This window comes from Hylobates moloch, unplaced genomic scaffold (assembly GCF_009828535.3).
Source record: "Hylobates moloch isolate HMO894 unplaced genomic scaffold, HMol_V3 SCAFFOLD_9, whole genome shotgun sequence".
NCBI lineage: Eukaryota > Metazoa > Chordata > Mammalia > Primates > Hylobatidae > Hylobates > Hylobates moloch.
Window position 1 is genome coordinate 61,429,325 of NW_026652284.1, and position 20,323 is coordinate 61,449,647.

Below are 20,323 nucleotides of genomic sequence, written 5' to 3' on the forward strand. Positions count from 1 at the left end.
CAATTTTCTAAAATTATGACGCATTACTTAGCAAGAAAAAACATATAAATGGTATTAAATATACACACATACACTCTATTGAACACTCGTTACACATATCATTAAAGGGAGCTTAAAGTTGGCTGGGGAAGAAGGTTCATCAGGAGAGGGTGAGGAAGACAGTGATGGAGTAAGGGATGTTAGTGTGTCGCAGAGGGAAGGGTATGTGGAAGGAAACAAAGTTTAGACTCAGCCTAGAGCTTGGAAAAGCGCATTGGAGAAGCGGACCCAGGAACGAGACTTGGCCTCTTGCTTCAGAGCATGGTATGAAACTCAGGTGTTTAAGAGCTTATGGAGTATAACATTTCACATACGTTACCTCACTGAAATTTCACAGTGGTCTCTTAAGTTGAATAATAATAAAAAAGTAACCCCATTTTACATATTAAAGAAGACACCCTGGACATGAGTTGACTAATGGTGGAACTTGAATAAAAGTAGGGATCTCAGTGTTGGACTTGGCTTCTACAACTCTGGAGAAGAGGACAATTCAGACCTTATAAAGCAAATGGTTTCTGTGTTTACTAGTCACATCTTTTACAGGCTGTGCGTAAATTTGGAGTTAGGAAGGCTTTCATTCTTGTGGGGAGGAAATACATTTTGTGTCTTCATCCCAGTTTTGCAGCTACACTTGTTAGGATACACTTAGAACAAAATGTTCTAAGAGTAACCCGGTCCTAAGACATTGCAGTTACACAGTGCAGGCTTCATTGAGGAGTTTGAAGGGCAATATTCACATTATCTGGTGACAAGTGTAATTACCATCCTCATTTTACCCAGGGTCAGAAGCTAAGTGATTTAGACAAATTCACTAATGCAGGCAGGAGCCAATCTCAAGCCTCTGTCCTTTTCCACTGCTCTTTTTTCACCAAGTAACATGCTGAGGATTGTTTTTCATTTCCAAATTTTTCATATCAGGATTTGCCATCAGTAAATTGGAACCCAAATGTATTTCAAAGCCACTCCTAGATAGAGAACCAAAAGTGTCAGGATCAATTCTTGTGCTTGTGGTAGATGCTATGGGCTATACTCCCAGTCTGAGTAATGTTTTCAAGCAAGTATATGATAGTTATATATAGTCTTCTAATCCAGAGGTTTGACTGGGGATGCTATGTTGCCAACTGTGTTCTACCTGCCTTTATCTTTACTTCTTATCTAACTCTTCCATTACAGCCATTCTTCGGTGTGATTATGAAATTAATTCCTAAGAAAAGAGAATTCTTTGAAGGAGCTGGTACGTCACAGGTTGTAAAACTTACTTCAGTTTTTAATAAGAAATATATATATTTTTAAATATGAAGGTAGCAGAATAGTCATGTTGGGACCTTTAGAAGAACCCAAAGTTGTCATTGTTTTCTTAGGTGCCCGACATTTCAATCAAAATATTTACATAATTCATTTGTATATTGATTTCAAGAGATCCAAGATTTAATTAAATAAAAAGTTACTATTAATTAGTGTGTCCTACTGCTATTGAATTTGGAACCACTGTTATTGGCATTAAATACATGAAATATATAATATTTTCTTGATACTATATTGGCTGTACTTTAATATTGACTGTGTCTTGATATTGACTGTGTCTGTATTTAGAATTTGTTTCACATCAGCTGCTATTGATTGTCTGGCAGAAATCGCAGCTACATCTTTTTCTCTGAGGTCTGTATTCCTTATGGGTCAGCAAGACCTACTCTTTGGCTGAGAATTCCTTCCTTCAATGCCTCTAAAAGTCCTAGTAGTGAGATATTCAATTATATAGACAGACACTAATGACTCCACTGAACCTATTCTTCCCTCATGCAGAAACTGTACCTAGGATAGATTTTTATTAAAGTCTTTCTGCTAAAAATCACAGGCTTACCAACTGAGCTGGAAAGCTTAGGCTCAAAAATTCTCCATTTTTATTAATTACATTTCTTCATCCATTTCACTCAAAGGGATTCTTTGACATGGAAAATCTTCACCTACTTCATAGACACAGTCCAGATAAGAGAACTGTGGGGAGTCCAAGGTGACTAGCAAGACAGACAGTTGGGAGGAAGGAATTAGATGCCACTTGGTGAAAAATAAGCTTGCCATAAAAATTAATACAAGTTGTGCTTGATTTGTGGACATGGCTTATTACAAAGTTTGCCTTGTTTGAACACATGCAGCAGCTGATAACTTCACTGGAAACTATCACTGAATCCCTGGTGTAGATGAGATTGGGGGAGATTAGGGTCCTGTCTTCTTTCCCGAGAAACTTTAGAAAAGTATTAGAAAGCCCAATTCTTGCCCTAATGCAGGAAACTTACGAAGTGCCTGCATTTTAAATGTTCATGTCTAAGTTAGCTCATTTACAATCTAGAGCAGTCAATATAATAAATAATCAGGATTTCCAGGCTAGCTCCATAATGTTTTTTAAGCCTCTATTAACAACAACAAAAAAAGCTAATAGAGTGTTAATTATAACCCTGAACCTGAGAAGAAATAGGTGATGGGTAAGGATGCTGGGCTAAGGTAGGAGTGGGGTCGGGGGCTGGGACAGGATGGAATTTAGGGATGGAAGAAGGAAGGCAGGAAGTGGCCTTTGGTTGCTGAGGAGCAAAGGCTGGTGGAAACTGAGTATCAGCAGCTTCTGAGATAAGACTGGGCAATGGCCTGTGAGCAGGATTAGAGAGCAAGCAATCAAGACTCTGCTGGCAACTCACAGCTTACCTGAACTTAAAGTGCTGAGGATTCCACGTGTGACTTTGTCTATAGGAAAGAGGGATCAGAGGTTAAGAAATAGATTATAAATTCCTTGAAACCCATGATAGATGCTTTAAAGAACTACTACAAAATATACATTCAATTTCAATCTCTAAGAGTTACTTGTTCCTCCCTCCCAACCAAATTGCCCACTAATAAAAGGAGAGAGCAGCTGGGGGAGAGGCCATGCTGCACAGTGCAAACCTCACAGGCTGTCTGGCCCCCACTCCCAGCATCTCCATCCATCAGCTGTAATCACGTGACTGCCATCTTTGATTACCTAATACACGGTAACAAGAGCTTCAAGCACATATTAGGTTCCGAATATGCTAGCTATTAGTGGTGGGCTTTACAAAATCTCTCCTAGAGTTAAAATCTGAAACTAGACATCTCTTAATGTCTATTCTATCATTTTAATGTAAACCATGATGGACTGTAGTTTTTAAGAGAGTACTTTCCTTCTCCATCAGAAGACATAAGAGTGACTTTAGGGCTCCTCTGAGGACAGGAGAATCATGTAGAAAAGGCTTTCAAGGGAGATCAGGGTAAAACCTACTAATGTAGCTCTGTGGCCTTACACTATACTGTGGAGGAAAAGGCAAGGCTTAAGGACTTGACATTTTCATATCTTTCTACTGGGAGAAAGAAATTATGGTGGCAAGAGACAGTAGCTATAAAAGTGAAAACAGAGTGCTTTAAAGAAATGTCTGTATATTACAGATTCGAGAATGGACACACCCATTGTCCTTTGTCATCCTGACCTTACACATTCCTTAAAGTTCTATCCTGACATCAACACTCAAGATTTGTGCCTGTAAAACTGATGTAGATACTCAGAATGTTGGTGGAGATTCCTTAAGCTCGCTTTTAATTCTTCTGCCTTTATCACTTCAATATCATACAATTTTTATAAACATATTTTAAGCAGGCATCAGAGAAAACTGCGTGTTTCCTTAGTAGCCAACCAGATGCCTGCCAGCAAGCAAAACTTCAGCACTGAGAAAGGAAGATTTTGAAATTCAATTCCAAAAGAAGTGAGCTGTGCCGTCTCCAACATTAGAAATATGTGAAAGACTTGTAGTGGCTAAAGCATTTCTGTCATTTCTTGCCTTTATATGTCTTCCTCCAGTCCCGCCCTCTCAACACCTTTTCAGCAAATAGACTTTTCTGCTCTCAGTCTTGTACTCTTCCTAAAATGGAAGCTGTCTCTTGTTATATAGCTACAACAGATGACAGGAAGAGGAAATTCAGCAGAAAGTGGCTTTCTCTGTGAGCCACAAGCCCATTCAGAAGTGGAAGATTATTCATTGTTTACATGGCTTTCTTCTTCAGTTTGCATAAGGTTCCTTATCTGAAAAATGGGGATAATAGTATCAGAAAATAGTATCAGTATCCAGAAAATAATGTAATTATTTTCTGAAAGAATCAGCCATTTACCTATTCCTACTTCCCTCTGAAGAGCATTCAGTTTCTGCTGAATTCTCTTCTTTTGTTCTCTACTCCCAAAGAAGAGAACACCTTCTAGAGCAGGTTGATGGTCAATACTAGTGAGGGCTAGTCAGAATGCAGGCTCCCCAAAGTTTTCATACACTTGGCAGTGGTCAAACCTGTGGTTCTGAACAGGTAACAAAAACTGGTGCTTGAGATGTTACTTGTGTGGCTGGTGGTCAGACCCTCAGCAAAGTCTGAAACAAATTCTTTGGGGGATGAATAAAAGCACAATTGCAGTCTGATAAAAAGTCAAGGGACCCTGGAGATTTCACAGCAATTCAGAGAGAAAAAAGAATTTGCAGAGGTAAAAGCCATAAAATAAGCGATCACTCCAAAAGGTCTTGTAAAAACAGCAGTTGCTTTTAGAAATATTTAATCCCAAATTCCACTGAAGTGCACGTGGTATTTCCTGTTTCTGAAAACTTAGAGGAAAATTAAACTCTTCTTTGAAAAAAAGCAAGCAGAGCCAGATGTTGGCGTTGGTAATGATCTGCAGAGCCTAACGCGCATGTGGCGGCAGTCAGGGAAATGCGTGACAGCTGTCTGAAGCCATGGGAACCTGATTTCTCTTGGCTAGAAAAGAAACAAAGTGTAAGGGTTGTTTTGTTTATATATAAAAGGGGACAGCTGAGTCCAACAGACATCATTTTGAGCTGTAGAGCCAGAAACAGCAGTTTAAAATATTTTATCTTTCCCTTTGACACACTCAGTCCAAATAATTTATTCAAGGAATGTTCAGTATCCAATCATACAGTGACATTCTAAAGTTTTTTTTTTTTTTTTTCAGAAAATGCTAGACTATTCCGTTTTGAGCCCAGTTATAGGCAATCTCATCGTAGCTTGCTTTATTCATGTTAATAATTACCATTTTTTTTTCTGAAAATACATGACTGGACTTCTTGATTAAAAGAGCCTTTGGGTATACAGGAATGAGTACCATCAGCTTTATCTTTCACTACACCCCATCCTGAATCTTCTTCTCTGGTCAAACTGTTTTACTATTCCAAGATTCATTTTCCTTTATCCTTTCTTTCTTTTGTTTTACAGCTTTTTTTTAATTCAAATCCTCCTCTCCCATCTCTGTCCTTCAAAATACTGCCCATTCAGGTGCCTAATTCATACCTCACCACATCCATGAAGTTGATCGTGATCATCCTACCTGGAAGAGTGTCTCCTCCTGGGAACATCTGTAACACCTACTGTCTGGATCGTCCACATGGCACTTCTCCTAAACTGCTTTGCATTGTGGACATCAGTGTATGTATTGCTGTTCAATGAAACAGCAAGCTCCCAAAGGCAGGCACTAAGTTTTAAACTTCTTTGTATCTTTTCTCCTTCTCCCGCTCCTTAACTCTCTAGTTATTTTGTACATGATCATAAGCCTTCTATTCATGTCCATGCTTATGACATTGATTGTGAGCATGTTGACTGGAGAGAGAGGTGTAGGTTTGTGGTGGAAGACAGGTAACTAACATCCAAAGAGTGATTCAGCATCTAATCCCATTTGGATTGCAGCATTGGCAGATTATCAAATTTATCTAGTTAGATATTAAATGCTTATTGCATCTGAGTTATAGGGTGAGGGCTCGGTCCCAAGAACAAAAATTGAATTCTAATTACTACAATAGAAGCATGAGGTGTGAACCAGATTAGTATTAAGATTTAATTTATATTGAATTCTGGGGTAAGAATTCTTCAGTATCCACCTCCCACTGACAAGGGACAGGATTGAACCTAGAGCCTGGAGAAAGACTGAGTCTATTGTTGGAGGAAAGGTGATCATCTATGAAAGCAGAGATGATAGGGGAGCAGAAAGCCAGGCAGGACATTTTTCTTCCTACAATGCCTTTCATAGCAGGCTGCTTGACATGAGAAGTGTCATGTCAGTCATTGTGTTTGCCCATCTCTGTGCCACTAGCTTCCTCTGAAATGTAGACTAGAGACTATGGAACCGACTGAACAGACTAGGGAGGAAAATGGGACAGATTCACAGGGAGAAGCAGAGATCCAATGGAAGAGAGACAGAGCATTCCAGCCAATGTAATGCTTTTCCAGACCCTTCATATCCTTAAGTAAATTTTCCTTTTCATTGCCTGATCCTTGTAAGACAAAAAAAAATCTAACATAACTGCTCAATGAATGTTTATAGAACAAATGACTAGAAATGAGGTGTGAATATTATTAAGAATTGATAAAGCAATATTCATATTCATTTGTGATAAAATAAAGAACATATCTGGCTTTTGTCTCTGGTCCCTAGCAGAGTTTCAAAACTCCTAGTATTTCCAGAGTGATAAGAATGTCTTTTGTTATTCATAATTAACCTCCTTGGACTGTACCTGAGTTTATGATAATGAATAGGGGAAACCAACCATGTGATTAGAAGGTTGGAACTTTCAGACCCTGCCCCCAACCTTTGGGGAAGGAGTGAGACTGGAGATTAAGTTCAATCACAGGGCCAATTATTTAATCAGTTATACCTACATAATAAAATTCTGATAAAAAAAACTCAGGACATGGAGATTTAGGAAGCTTCCTGTTTGGTGAAGATACTGCTGTACTGGGAGGGTGATGTGTCCTTCTGGCTCCACAGAGACAGAAACTCCTGCACTCAGTGGCTTTCTAGACCTTGCTATCTGTATCACTTCATCTGGCTGCTCATTTTTATCCTTCATAATAAAACAGTAATCGTAAGGATAGTGCTTTCCCAAATTCTGTGAGTTCTTCTAGTGAATTATTGAAACTGAAGAGGGGTCATGGGAAAATCCCCAAAATTGTAGCCACGTCAGACAGAAGTGCAGGTAGTTTGCGGACCCTGCTTGTAACTGGTGTCTGAACTAAGAATAGTCCCATTAGGAACCTTGCTCTTTAACTTGTGGGAGCTGACTCTCACTCCGGGTAGTTAGTGTCAGAATTGAATTGAATCGTAGGACATCTAGTTGGTGTGAGAGACTTGATGTTGGAACACAAGATTACATTCTTTGTGCATTTAAAAATACACCATGTTTTTGTGACATCTATTTACAGTGTTGATTAACACAGAGCAGAAATGACATCAACATCTCAAGATGAAGAAGACAGCAATTGTATCAGGTGACTATGTCCATATCAGTCAATCTGCATATGTGGGTTGATGGTCAATGTACTAATCAACAAATTTCAATATATGTACCCCTTCTCTCCAGCTGGACTGCAAGCTTCTGGGAGTCAAGCTTACATATCCTACATCTTTTGTTTTGTTTTGTTTTGTTTTGTTTTGTTTTGAGACGGAGTCTCTCTCTGTCTCACAGGCTGCAGTGCAGTGGCGTGATCTCGGCTCACTGCAGACTCTGCCCCTCGGGTTCACGCCATTCTCCTGCCTCAGCCTCCCGAGTAGCTGGGACTACAGGTGCCCGCCACCTTGCCCGGCTAATTTTTTTTGTATTTTTAGTAGAGATGGGGTTTCACCATGTTAGCCAGGATGGTCTCGATCCCCTGACCTCGTGATCTGCCCACCTCGGCCTCCCAAAGTGCTGGGATTACAGGCGTGAGCCCCCGCGCCCGGCCTCCTACATCGTTTTATTTCAATCTATGCCTTATGATTGTCTTCAAAATCCTAAGTACTACTGAAACGCTTTATGGTTGATATGTCGATATGCAAATAAATACTTATTAATTGTAATACTCAACTTATGTTGCATGCCTATTGAATAGTCTTACCTCTCTGGACATTAGTAATCTCTCTCTCTCTCTCTCTCTCTGTATTTCACAAATAGGAAAAACTAAGCCATAGGTTAAGTGTCTTGCCTAGGATTTCAAAGAAAGTCACGACTGGACCTACATTTAAAAATGCATTTCCCCTGAGTTTCCAAGCCTATTACTTAGCTTATCACACCTTCCTTAAGTATCAAGAACTACTAGTCATTTCTGGGTTCTGACCATCATGTGGAAGATGATAGAGAGTGAAGTGGCCATTGAGGTTCAGAATCAGGTTCTAAAGTAAATGGAAGTACTTTCTCATTCATCTTAGAGTTGTTTTAGCTTATGTTTGTGCTAGCAGCTAAAACCAATATCTTCTTGCCAAATTAAGCCAGTGAATCACTTATGCTGATAGGAAAAGTTAGAAATCTTACTTAATTTAGGATATGCTCTCTTAAAAAGACAAAGAAATAGACTTCAAGCACTGACAAAAAGAGAAAGAAGAAACATTTTTAAAGAAGAAATCTTGAGTATAAAAATAATTGTGTTGCTATTCTAGCAGATTAAAATGTAATTAGCCCTATTGAGTTGTAGCTGGATTCACTCTTTGAATCTTCTGTAAATCAGAATTGAAACAGTAACTTTGTAACCAGAGGCATTTTTAATGACTATGGGGGATAACAGCCAACAATTTATTTCAGACGAGGAAACAGAGAGAGAAATCTTGTTTTATTTTAACTGATTTAATGTTACCGTTCAGAATAAATTACTTGCTTTTCTAACATACCAAACTTTTACTTTATTACTAACAAATCTTCAAAAATGACAGCAACTGGAATTAGGGAACAGTCATTACTGTAACATTCTATTTGACAACATGTAATCATGTCCATTAAGAGCTTTAAATTCCCCTCAAACATGTGATAGGAAACTTCAAAGTTTGTTTAACCCAGTGCTGAGTACATAACAAGTTCAATAATAAACATGTGTTGATATTCTGATTCTCAACGTATTTCCCAAGAAGCTTAATCTAAATGGCAAACACTGGCAGAAATAATTATTTCCTGGAGTCTTATGTTTACACATATTTGGGACGCATTCTTTGAGACAAAGCAGGTGATTTTTGTGGCCATTTCGCAGTTAAGTAAAATAGTCGTGGTCCTTCTGTTCTACGTCTGGATGGGGCCTTTTTCCAGGAAGACACCAGGTAGACGTTGATGTGCGTCTGTTCAGTGTAAGCTCTGGTACGTGTATGCTCTTGATTGAGAGACAGACTTGACTTTTCAAGAGAAGGTCTCAGAGATTGGCCTGACTTTGATTATTACAAGGGCATTTAATTTCAGGGAAGTCCAGAAGAGTTCTTTTTTGAGATCCACCTGTAGTGATTATAAACTTCCTGATTTCCAGAACAGTTTGTTAGCCAATCTGGACTTTTCTGGATTAGGGATGATATGGTCCACTCTAGGACCACCCTCCTGGGGCCACAGGAGAATTGAAGGAGGCTTGGTTAGGAAAAAGTGACTTTGGTTAGGGAGTTCTGTGTCTGCTTCAATAAGAACTCCAAACCATATTTTTCTTTTTTCATAAGAAGGCGAGCTAACAATGAGATTCAGCCCTTTGCACAGTGGTCAACATGTGGGCTTTGGGGGAAGGTGCCCTAGGTTTATATGCCTCCTCTGACAGACACTAGTATCTTTGTTAAGTTGCTCACCCTTTCTATAACTCAAGTGTCCTTGTTTTAAAATGTAGCAATGGCTTATCTTATTTAGTATTTAATAATATGTGAAATAAATATGCTAATCATAAACCTAATGGTTTTTAAACACTGGCATAGTCTCTGGAACCTATGAAATTCTCAAATCAGTACCACTATATAGTACTTTGCCTATGCCAGGTGCGGTCTGTGCACTTTATATCTGTAACTCATTTAATTTTCACAAAGGCAGGATGAGATGCACCCATTCTCATTTTACAGATAAAGAAACTGAGGCACATACATGCCAAGTAACCTGTCCAAGATCACACAGCTACTAAGTAGATTACTTCTATACATTTTAACCAGGCCATGCGGCTCCAGGTCATGTACTGAGTCACTGTTTTCTTCTGCTTGTCCAGTAAATAAATATAATATTTTATTATTGTTGTTCTCCTTCCTGTCAGTTTTTTCAACTCTGTTCCACAGCAATGACCTCTGCTCCCTCAGGCCGTTTGTCCCAGGAAAAGCAGCAGCTGACTCTTCCTCTTAGTGAGCCACTGTGATCCATGCCAAGCCATTTGCCACTCTCATGATTCCCAAGATGAAGGGGAAATGGTAGCAGGAAGGGCCAAAAGTCTGCGTAGATGGAGTTATACTTTTGCTTAGATTCTGGTACTCTCCTAGCTACGTAAACTCGAGATTTTCTTTGGGCTTTAATTTCCTAACTTAAAAAATGCCAGACTCCAACTGGAACATTTCTATGCATTTTCCGTATTTAGAATTGCACAATGGATAGTGTATTTACTTAAACTTAACAAACATTTACTGAATGCCCGCTCAGTGCAGAGCATTATGTTCTTTGCTGTGGACAGAAAAAGAAATGAATAAATAGAAGCCACGATCACAACCACAAGGAATTTTTATCTAGGATGGCGGGCAACAGTATAAGTAACCATGATGGAACACCTATGTGAATTGGGAAGACCTGGGTTCATATATCATTTTCTGTTTTGTAACTGTATGAACCTTAGACAAATTATTATTTTAACCTTAATTTTCTCATTTGTAAAATAGGCTTGATAATACTTTCCTCATGAGACTTGGATCATTGATTATACTTGTAAATGTTCTTAAAAGTATTCAAAGAATGCTTTCAAAAATAAATTATTGGAAAGAAAGAATATAGGGATATCGGCAAGAAAAACATGTACTATGAGAATTTAAAACTGTATATGGAATCATGGACTAAATTAATTTCCTTCCACCATTTTCAACATAACTAAGCAAGATTTCAGATTGCAATATGCATTGTAAACTGGTTAACGATTTAAAATCTAGACACCAAACAAAAATTTTTGATTAAGCCGTCTTTTAACTCACAACCCGCAGAAATCACCATATGCTTTTGGCGGAAGATGTGTTTGTACTCATGCATGGTTTGTGTGAGGTCTTTTGTGAAGGTGGCCAGGGATTGTACAAGTTGCCTGCTATCTCAAAATCCAAATTTCTGTAAGAGGCAGCAACATGTATAGGAGTAAAATAAATAAATAAAATGTATTTTTCAATGGTAAGCAAAAAGAGAAGAAGGCTTTCTTTTCCATACTTGATATTTTCTTCCATGTAAAAGGGTATTGACTAGCATAAAATGCATGGATCCTCTTCTCCTGCTTACTCATTCCTACCCAGGGAGGGTGACTCAAGCCAATAGGCTGGGTTGAAAGAAGAAACAGGGCATGTACAGCCTGCATCCTCCTCTTCTCATTTCTACACTGCTCCTTCTCTCCTGTTTGCATTACAGAGCTGGGTCTGCTCCTGAAGAGGGAGACATGGCTTGGTGCAGTGCTCCCTGCAGCAGAGGAGAGGAGCCTGCCTAACTCTACGGTGCTGTGCTGACATGCCGGCTTGCCCACAGATGTGTTATCACATCCTACCATAACATCTTTATTGGTGATAAATGCTATACTGTGGCCTACAGCTACCTAACTCCATCTCATGTCTTAATTTATTTGTAATGCAAGTGAGAGAAAAAAAGGGTTAATTATTGAGTTTCCTTGATTTCCAACATTCAAGAAGCTGTTGACTACCCCAGGGGGCCTCTGGTTTCCCTACCCAAGTAGATGGGTTTATACCGATTCATCTGCATTGTCTTCTTTCCTCACTCCTGATGGTGTCATGCATTTTTCAGGGTGACTGTGGGCTAATGGAACAAATTCCCATATTGACTCTGAATATTTTAAAGCTGAGTCAATGAGTGGGAAGAATTTAATTTAATAATCATTTCATCCTCTGCCTGTGAAATATTCCATAAAAAGATGTCAAGAAATACCCTCATAATTACAAACAAAATTTTAATATATCATTTTAATGTTAAAAGGAACTTATTACATTACATTACTATCAGACACATGACAAAAATAAAATACATATTAAAATGGGACATGTATATGCAACATGAGGAGCATACCACTTAACCAGTTTATAAATGAAGAAAAAAATGAAGTGGAAGGAGATGAACGTTACACTGCCCAGTAGTAGTCAAGCTGGATGCAGATGGTGGATTTGTGAATGTCGTCGTTAAGCCCTGATGCTGGTACCTTTCCTAAACATTCATCACATGGCATAGCTCACGCACTGACTACTGGTAAATTCGGAGCTCCCACAAAAATGCTGTCTGTCCAGTTCAATTTAGCAAATACTAATTTGACTTGAACTTTCCATATGCCACAGTCTGTGTCATTCGGGTAAAAGGACAATATACTAGACAGATATGGACCATACCCTCATGGAGAATATTGGAAAGAATCCAATTGTATTTGTCAGTTAAATAAGCAATAGCTAGCAAAAAAAACAAATATTTTCTAAAACTGGAAGTGCCATTTAGAAAATATATGTATTATGGTTTTTATTGCTATGTTTCTTATAATAGGAAAAAATAAGGAGAAAAATTTGAATGTCCATCATTAGGAGATGATATAATAAATAATTGTATGTTCACTCTATGGAAGGCTAATGCAGTTACTTAATAAAATGAGATAGATGTACAAGAAGGCTTTTGGGAAAATGTAATGATTTATTTAAAAAAATGAGTTGTATGGATGATTCCATTTTTGTAAAAACAACAATAGCAGCAATGGTATTTATGTATCTACTGTATATGGTTGTTTAGGAAGGGAACAAGTAAGGAAGGTTCATACCAAATTTGTATAGTGGCTACATCAACTAGGCCAACATTTGAATTGTAACACAGAGAATTACTACTTTTAACTAAAAGCACTGAAACAAATGCTTTACTGGTGAAAAAAAATGCAAAATGCTAAGTAGAAAAAATAGACTACATCTCAACTAAGAAAAATAAATAGGTAAATGGTAGAGATAAAAGTGTCAAGATGTTAATATTTGCCTCAAGGTAGCACAATGATCATTATGGTTAAATTTTGTATCTCTCTCTGGACACTTTTATGTACTTTCTAAATAAGCATGCATTAATTTAACAATCAGGAAAAAATTAAATTTGTAAGGAAGTTGTTTGTGCTCTTTGACTTATTAATTTCACTCTTCGGTTTCTTTTTAAAAATAAAACATACCAAAAGGATACAAATGAGACTACTTTCTTTTAATGTAATTATAAGGTGAGACTATACCCTTATTTCAGTAAAGATTATTTAACAGTTTTTGGAAATTCCTCTGGATTTTCAACTGTATTCAGCAAAATCATTGGAATATTATACCCACTCCAATTAAGCAGACATTTATCTTTGAGCTGATCTAGGTGTGATAACCAATTTCCAGTCCTTCTGGGTAAGGCTCGCTTCACACTAATCTGTAGCATCATGACGTAAATTCACAAAAAAAGCACGTCTCTCAGAAATTCCACAGGACTTTCCCCTCTAGCTATTAACTATTTAAAAAGAGGCCTACTCTCAAGCCAATAAAAAAAAATTAAATAATTAATAGAATACTTCCCGCACAGAGATTTATATTCTTAAACTTGAGGAGCTTAACACTTGAATAATTGCTGATTTGTATGTGTGTGAAGAGTTAGGATAAAGTCGACTATCTACTCGAGAAACATTTATTGGTTGTCCAATTGTTTCATCTTCTCATCTTTTGGAAGCATAGTGGCAGATTAGATAGAAATTACCCTAAGGGTGCTGTGGACATTTGTCCAAACCACTTCTGAGGTGCTGGGATTGGTCATCCCTGCATCCCAGGGAGTAGGGATGAAGAGACGGGACGTACATAGGGAATTGTGAGGCTTGGTTCTACAGAGAAAATCCAGGATTCTGTTAAAACACCCTGTACATGGAGTGAGTGAAAACCTGAGATGAAGTTCTGTCACTTTCAAGTGTTTTGAATTTGAGCAAGTCAGTTAACCTCTGAGCAGCAAATCTCTGAATTAATCTGTGCTGAACTGAGAACAGTTATAATAATACACAAGTACTTTACAAAGTTATTGTGAAGGTTAGAGTATATATGCAAAAGTATATTTTATAAAGCACAAAGTTCAATATATAAATCAAGTATATTAATACTTAAGGACGTGTTTCTATCCCTTGGGATAGGTAACACAGTGTCTTCCACTTGGTCATTACTCATTAAATATTTATTACATTTATTTCATGAGACAAGACATATATTGGTGATAAAGTGGTGTCTTGGCAGCTATTTTAACTAGAAAAACCAGAGTTCTCTGGGTAATATGAAATTAAAGAACAGTTATCAAACTTTGCCTGGGCACACAGTACCTAGCGTCATGCAATCTGAGAACTGGTGTGATAACCTCTGATCACTTGACTCAGCCTTCTACTGGTGGCTGGTATTTTCTCATCTACTCTTTTCTAGAGTGCCGATTAATTGTTTCAGTGATTCAGTTGACTCATTCATTCAGTTATTCAGCCAGCAAAGATTTTTTGAGAACTAAGTATACTGTAGACTCTCTACCAGGGATGGTTGATACAATGGTGAGGAAAGACATATACACCATCTTGTCTTTATGGCACTTAAGACAGATAATTGTCAAGTAATCACACAAACCACTGTAACCTCAACAATTGATGGGAAGGAGAGATACATGATTCCACAGAGGCCTGTAATTTCCAAGCTTGATTTAGTCAGAGAGGTCAGGAAAGACTTCTCCAAGAGGGAGGTGCATGGACTTAAATACAGAGATGAAGGGTAATGTCCAGAAGCTGAAGAAGGAAAAGAAGGACAACCTAGGCAGAGGAAACAGCTTGTGCAATGGCCATGAGGCAAGAGGAAGCACAGCAGTATGAGCAAATGTAAGAAAGCCAGAGTGGCTGAACTGCAGAGTTAGGGACTTGGAGGGGAACATGAGGCTGGGAGGTTCATGGCAGCTGAAGACCATGCAAGACTTGAAGTCTATGTTAAGGAGTTTCAGTGTTTCCAAAGAGCATTAGGAAGCTGTAAGTAAACAGAGGTATCATGACCAGATCTGTATTTTGAAAAAAAAAAAAAAAAAAATCACTCGCGTTATAGTTGCAACATTAGACGAGAGATGGGCCAGGGTTGCAGTATTAGTTTTCTATTGCTGCTGAAACAAATTACTACAAACTCAGTGGCTTAAAATATCACAGTTTCTGTAAGTCAGGGATCTGGGCACAGAATGGCCAACGGAGTTCTTTGTCTAGAGCTAAATAAGATGGAAATCAAGGTGTCGGACAGAGCTACGATTCTCATCTTAAGCTCACTGGTTGTTGGCCTACTTCATTTCCCTCTCCTGCTTTCCACGAAGCCCCTCCCATCTTCAAGGCAGCAAACCCAAGTCAAGACCTTCTCACACTTTTTATCTCTCCAACTTCCTCCTCTGTCCATCTCTCTTACTTCCTCCTCTGCCTTCAGCTGGGAGACAGTTCACTTCTAAGGGTTCATGTGATTACAATGGGCTCACCTGGATAATCCAGGCTATTTTCCCTATTCTAATGTTAAACTGAGAGTGTGTTAAATTGACTAGTATTCTTCCTAATCTGCAAAGTCCCCTTTTCCATGGAACTTAGATGTGACATCAGAGGGTAAAGATCTGGGGTCCAAAATTCTTCAAGCAGATACAATTAACAAGTTATTCTGATAGTTCAAGCCAGAGAGGTTGGTTAGCTGGATGTGGATGGTGTTGGTAGAGATGGAGAAAAGTGTTTATGTTAGAGGAATCTTAGATGAATGACGGAGAGAAAGCTATAAAGGAAGGCTCCTAGATCTCTTGCTTGCACAGTTGGATGAGTTAGGTGCTCACCCATTCATGTATTCTTCTCCCCTGTACCTCCAGTCTTACTGCCCCACTTCTAGCCTCTTTTGATCCTGCATGTCAAATTGTCTCTCCATTTCTTTATTTCTGCATAGGGGCTGTAGCTCTGTAGGAGCTCCTGGCCTCCTCCCATTACTGAAAATAAATACCAGAGAAAATCTGTTGCTTTAGTAATTTGTTTCTGATTATAAATATTGCACATGTATTGATTACATAAATCCATATACTGTAAAACTGACATTTAAGAGAATAAAAGTCCCAACCTCAGAATTAACTACTGCCTTTTTTTTTTTTTTTTGATGGAGTCTTGCTCTGTTGCCCAGGCTGGAGGGCAGCGGCACGATCTCTGCTCACTGCAAGCTCTGCCTCCCAGGTTCATGCCATTCTCCTGCCTCAGCCTCCCGAGTAGCTGGGACTACAGGCACCCACCACCATGCCTGGCTAATTTTTTATATTTTTAGTAGAGACAGGGTTTCACCGTGTTAGCCAGGATGGTCTCGATCTCCTGACTTCGTGATCTGCCTGCCTTGGCCTCCCAAAGTGCTGGGATTACAGGCATGAGCCACCGTGCCTGGCCAACTACTGCTTTTAAGGTAGACTTTATTTTAGTTTCCTCAGTAGATATAATTTTTTATTTTTACAGAAAAGGGATAAAATACACTCTTTTATAACTGGATTATTTTCCTTAGTGATGTACCCTGACCTTGTATGTCACCATTTATAGATTTTTTGGTTCTTTTAAACAGTGGCATAGCATTTGATTTTTAAATGGATGTACCATAATTTATTTAACTTGTCTCTTATTAGTGGACATAAGGCCTGTTTTTAATTTTTGCTATTATAAACAATGTTCTAATCAGTAGCTAGGTATAGATATCTTTGGCCACGTTTGTGATGGGTCTCTGGTATCACTTTCTAGTATTGGAACTGCTAGATCAAACATTGTACATATTTAACATTTTAATTGTTATTACGAAATTGTCCTTCAGAAGACCTCCGTAGTATGTTTGTTTCACCTTATCTGGGAGTGCCAGGTGCAGAGAGAATTCAGCTTCACCTAGAACCAAAGGAAACCCTGTCAGTGAAAAGTCTCAGATGAGACCAAGGCTATCTCTTCAAGTAGTTTAGAATATGTAAGATTTAACAAGGATAACATATTTGCCTGGTGTTCCTGGTACTCTGCTAGGCACTGGGGATAGTACCCCAAGGCTCCCTTGCCCTAGTTGGTAAACAGCAGGCTAGTGTAGCGGTTAAAGGAGCATGGGTGAGGGTGAGGGGATTAGTTGGGGGATATTTCTTATTTAAGCTGAATTATTTTGATGAAAGGGATTTTGGAGGGAAAATGTTTTTGTATCAGTCATTAAGTAGCCCAGTGGATTAGTAGAATGATAAATAGATTTTTGTAGTTTAAGGAACGGGGTACAGGAAATGAAAGCAAGTGATCTCTGCCTGTTTCTCAACCAGTTAAGAATGTTTTCTACTGCAAGTGACAGAAGTGGATAACGATGGCTTAAACAAGTAGGGGATTATTTTTTTCTGAAAGAAAGGTCTAAATGTGGGAGGCTGAGGATGGGTTCAGTGGCTCAATGTGTCAGGGCCAGTGTCTCTGCAGTTCTCTTGGCCCTTCTCTCATGGTGGCAAAATAGCTGCCTCTATATCTGGTGTCACATCTGCATTCGAGCCAAGAGGAAGGAAGAAACAGTGGTGGTGGGACAGCTGCCTCTGCATCAGGAAGGCAAAGCTTTCCCAGAAGCCCCAACAACAGATTTCTGTTGCTGTTTACTGGCTACCACCAGCTGGAAGAGAAGGTGAAAGTGTAAAGAACGGAATGGCGTAATTGACTTAGTCTGACTATGACCATTGCTGGGATGTGGGCACACGGATTCCCAAAAAAAATCCAGGCACTTCTAACCAAGAAGAAGAAGGTTATAGATATTAGGAGATTATTACAGCTATCTCTTTGTGGGTTAGATTTTGAAGGGCCTTGTAAACTATGCTGAGGAATAGGAACTTTCTAGTATACCAAAGGCAACCACCCAAGTTCTTACATGGTTTATAAGGGTTGTTAGTAGTGGCCATTCTTTCCCAAATAATTTCGAGATTCTGGACTTGGTGGAAGATTATTTCAGAGTGACAGCTACTGATCAAATGAATAACTCTCCTTACTTGCCTTATAATATGAAAGGACAAGATTGTGCTATCTCTTTCATCTGTAAAGCTTTCCTTGACTTCAAAAAGAATCTTATAAACAAAAGCTTTTCACAGGATGTGGAGATGAAAACAAGTTATAAAAGTGGTTTACATACCACGGTTTAGAACAAATAATAAGGGATGAACAAACAAACCATTTTTAGTTAAAAAAAATTTCCATGTTTACACACACGTGTATAATTACTATCAAGATACTATGCATTTTGAAACATCTTTAATTAGGTGGTCACACAGCTCCCATGGGCCATAATGTTTATGATTGCACATAGGTTTTTGTTTTTTTGTTTTTTTTTTTTTTTTTTTGAGACAGAGTCTCACTTTGTCGCCCAGGCTGGAGTGCAGTGGCGCAATCTCGGCTCACTCCAACTTCCACCTCCCAGGCTCAAGCAATTCTCATGCCTCAGCCTCCTGAGTAGCTAGGACTACAGGTGTGTGCTACCATGCCTGGCTGATTTTTGTATTTTTAGTAGAGATGGGGTTTCATCATGTTGGCCAGGCTGATCTTGAACTCCTGACTTCAAGTGCCCGCCTCAGCCTCTCAAAGTGCTGGGATTACAGGCATTAGCCACCATACCTGGCTAGTTTTTCTTAAATATAAAATAATTTTTGTTCACACCAAATCTGAGTAGCTGAGAACTACGCTAAATACTCCATGGTTAATCTATAAATTAATATTTATTCATTCTGATACTTTGATATGTTTATGTTTAGTACGGAGATACATTGGAACATAGAAAATCAGAATAGGAAGTTCACCATAAATCTTACATAAGTGAAACACTAAAAGTGACCTGTCATAAACCTCAAGAGAATGCTTGGATATTATGAACTGGCTTTATCATTACTATTCTCTTATTAAACATTAAAAGTCTTTCAATATAATACAGGAGGATTACTTTCATAAATAAACTATTGCTCTTTTAAAAAACTAAACACTATTGTAAAGGTATAATTTCTTGTGTGGAAATATTAGTAGGAAGATTGTGAATCAAACTATATTCTTTATTCTTTAGTTACTCTTCAGGGTTATGCCCCATAGCATATGAATAAATGGTTTTAATATTTTTAGTAAGAAAATTTTGATCACATTAAATGTTATTTAATGTTATTATTGATAGCAAAGAAAAAGGACATAAATGTTTCAAATTTGCCATTACAAAAATTACTTGACACGAGTGACTGGGTTTAACCCACATAAATTAACGTGAACACACCTAGAGGGACACAAAAGGAAAAAAATACCATAGATGAAGACTCAGCAATGAGGAAAACACCAATATTTGCCCATAACCCTGCCCCACCATATATGAAAAATCCATTGACGATTGAGTGCTTTCAAAATAATTGACACAATCCCTTCTCTCACAAGAATATTGGAGATGATCAAACAAAACCTGCTTTTTTTTTAAATTAAAATTTTTCCTTTCCCTTTCCCCTCCTTTGTCCTTCCCCCTTCTGTCTTGCTGGTACTGAGCACTCTGGGCTGCCCTGCATATTACTCCAAAATAAGATCAAGGCTGTCATCCTTCCTGCTTTACCAGCTGTGTCAGTCGGGGCCCTGTGGGAAGCTGATGCTGAGCATGCAAGAGGATTACCTGGGGAATTGTCTGTAGAGAATGCAGTGAGGGAGTAGGAGTCGACTGAGAGAGGCTCCAGACTGATCTACAGATCTGACACCTACAAGAGTAGGAACGATTACGTACAGAGAGTCTCAGATCACAGCAGTTTTGAAAGTCTCAGCCAAGCCAACGGGAAGTCCCTAAGACACTGAGCTTTACCCTTGAAGAAGCTCCATGCTGGCCAGGAAGGATGACTTTGGAGTAAATAGCACTGTGGTCACAAAGGAGTAACTACTGGAGAGACTATTCGTCAGCTCTGCTCCCCAAGCGGATTCCCCTGAAGGAGGCCACCACACCAGCAGTATCTTCCTTTTTCTGGACAGACCATGTTATTTCTCTATCCAAAAGCCTTCAGTAACTCCTTTTTGGCCAGAGAATAATGCTCCAACATGCATTGAAGTTTTCTGAAAGCTTGACCTTGGCTTCATTTACACCTTTATTTTTAGTGTATTTCTCCCTAATTTCTATCTTCCAGCCACAGATAACTTCACACCATAATCTGGAGTTTGAATGCAGTGTGAAGCCTCTGAGCTTTTGTTCACTCTGTTCCTATACCTCCATACTCTCCTTCTGAGCCTCTCAAAATACTACCCTCCTTTC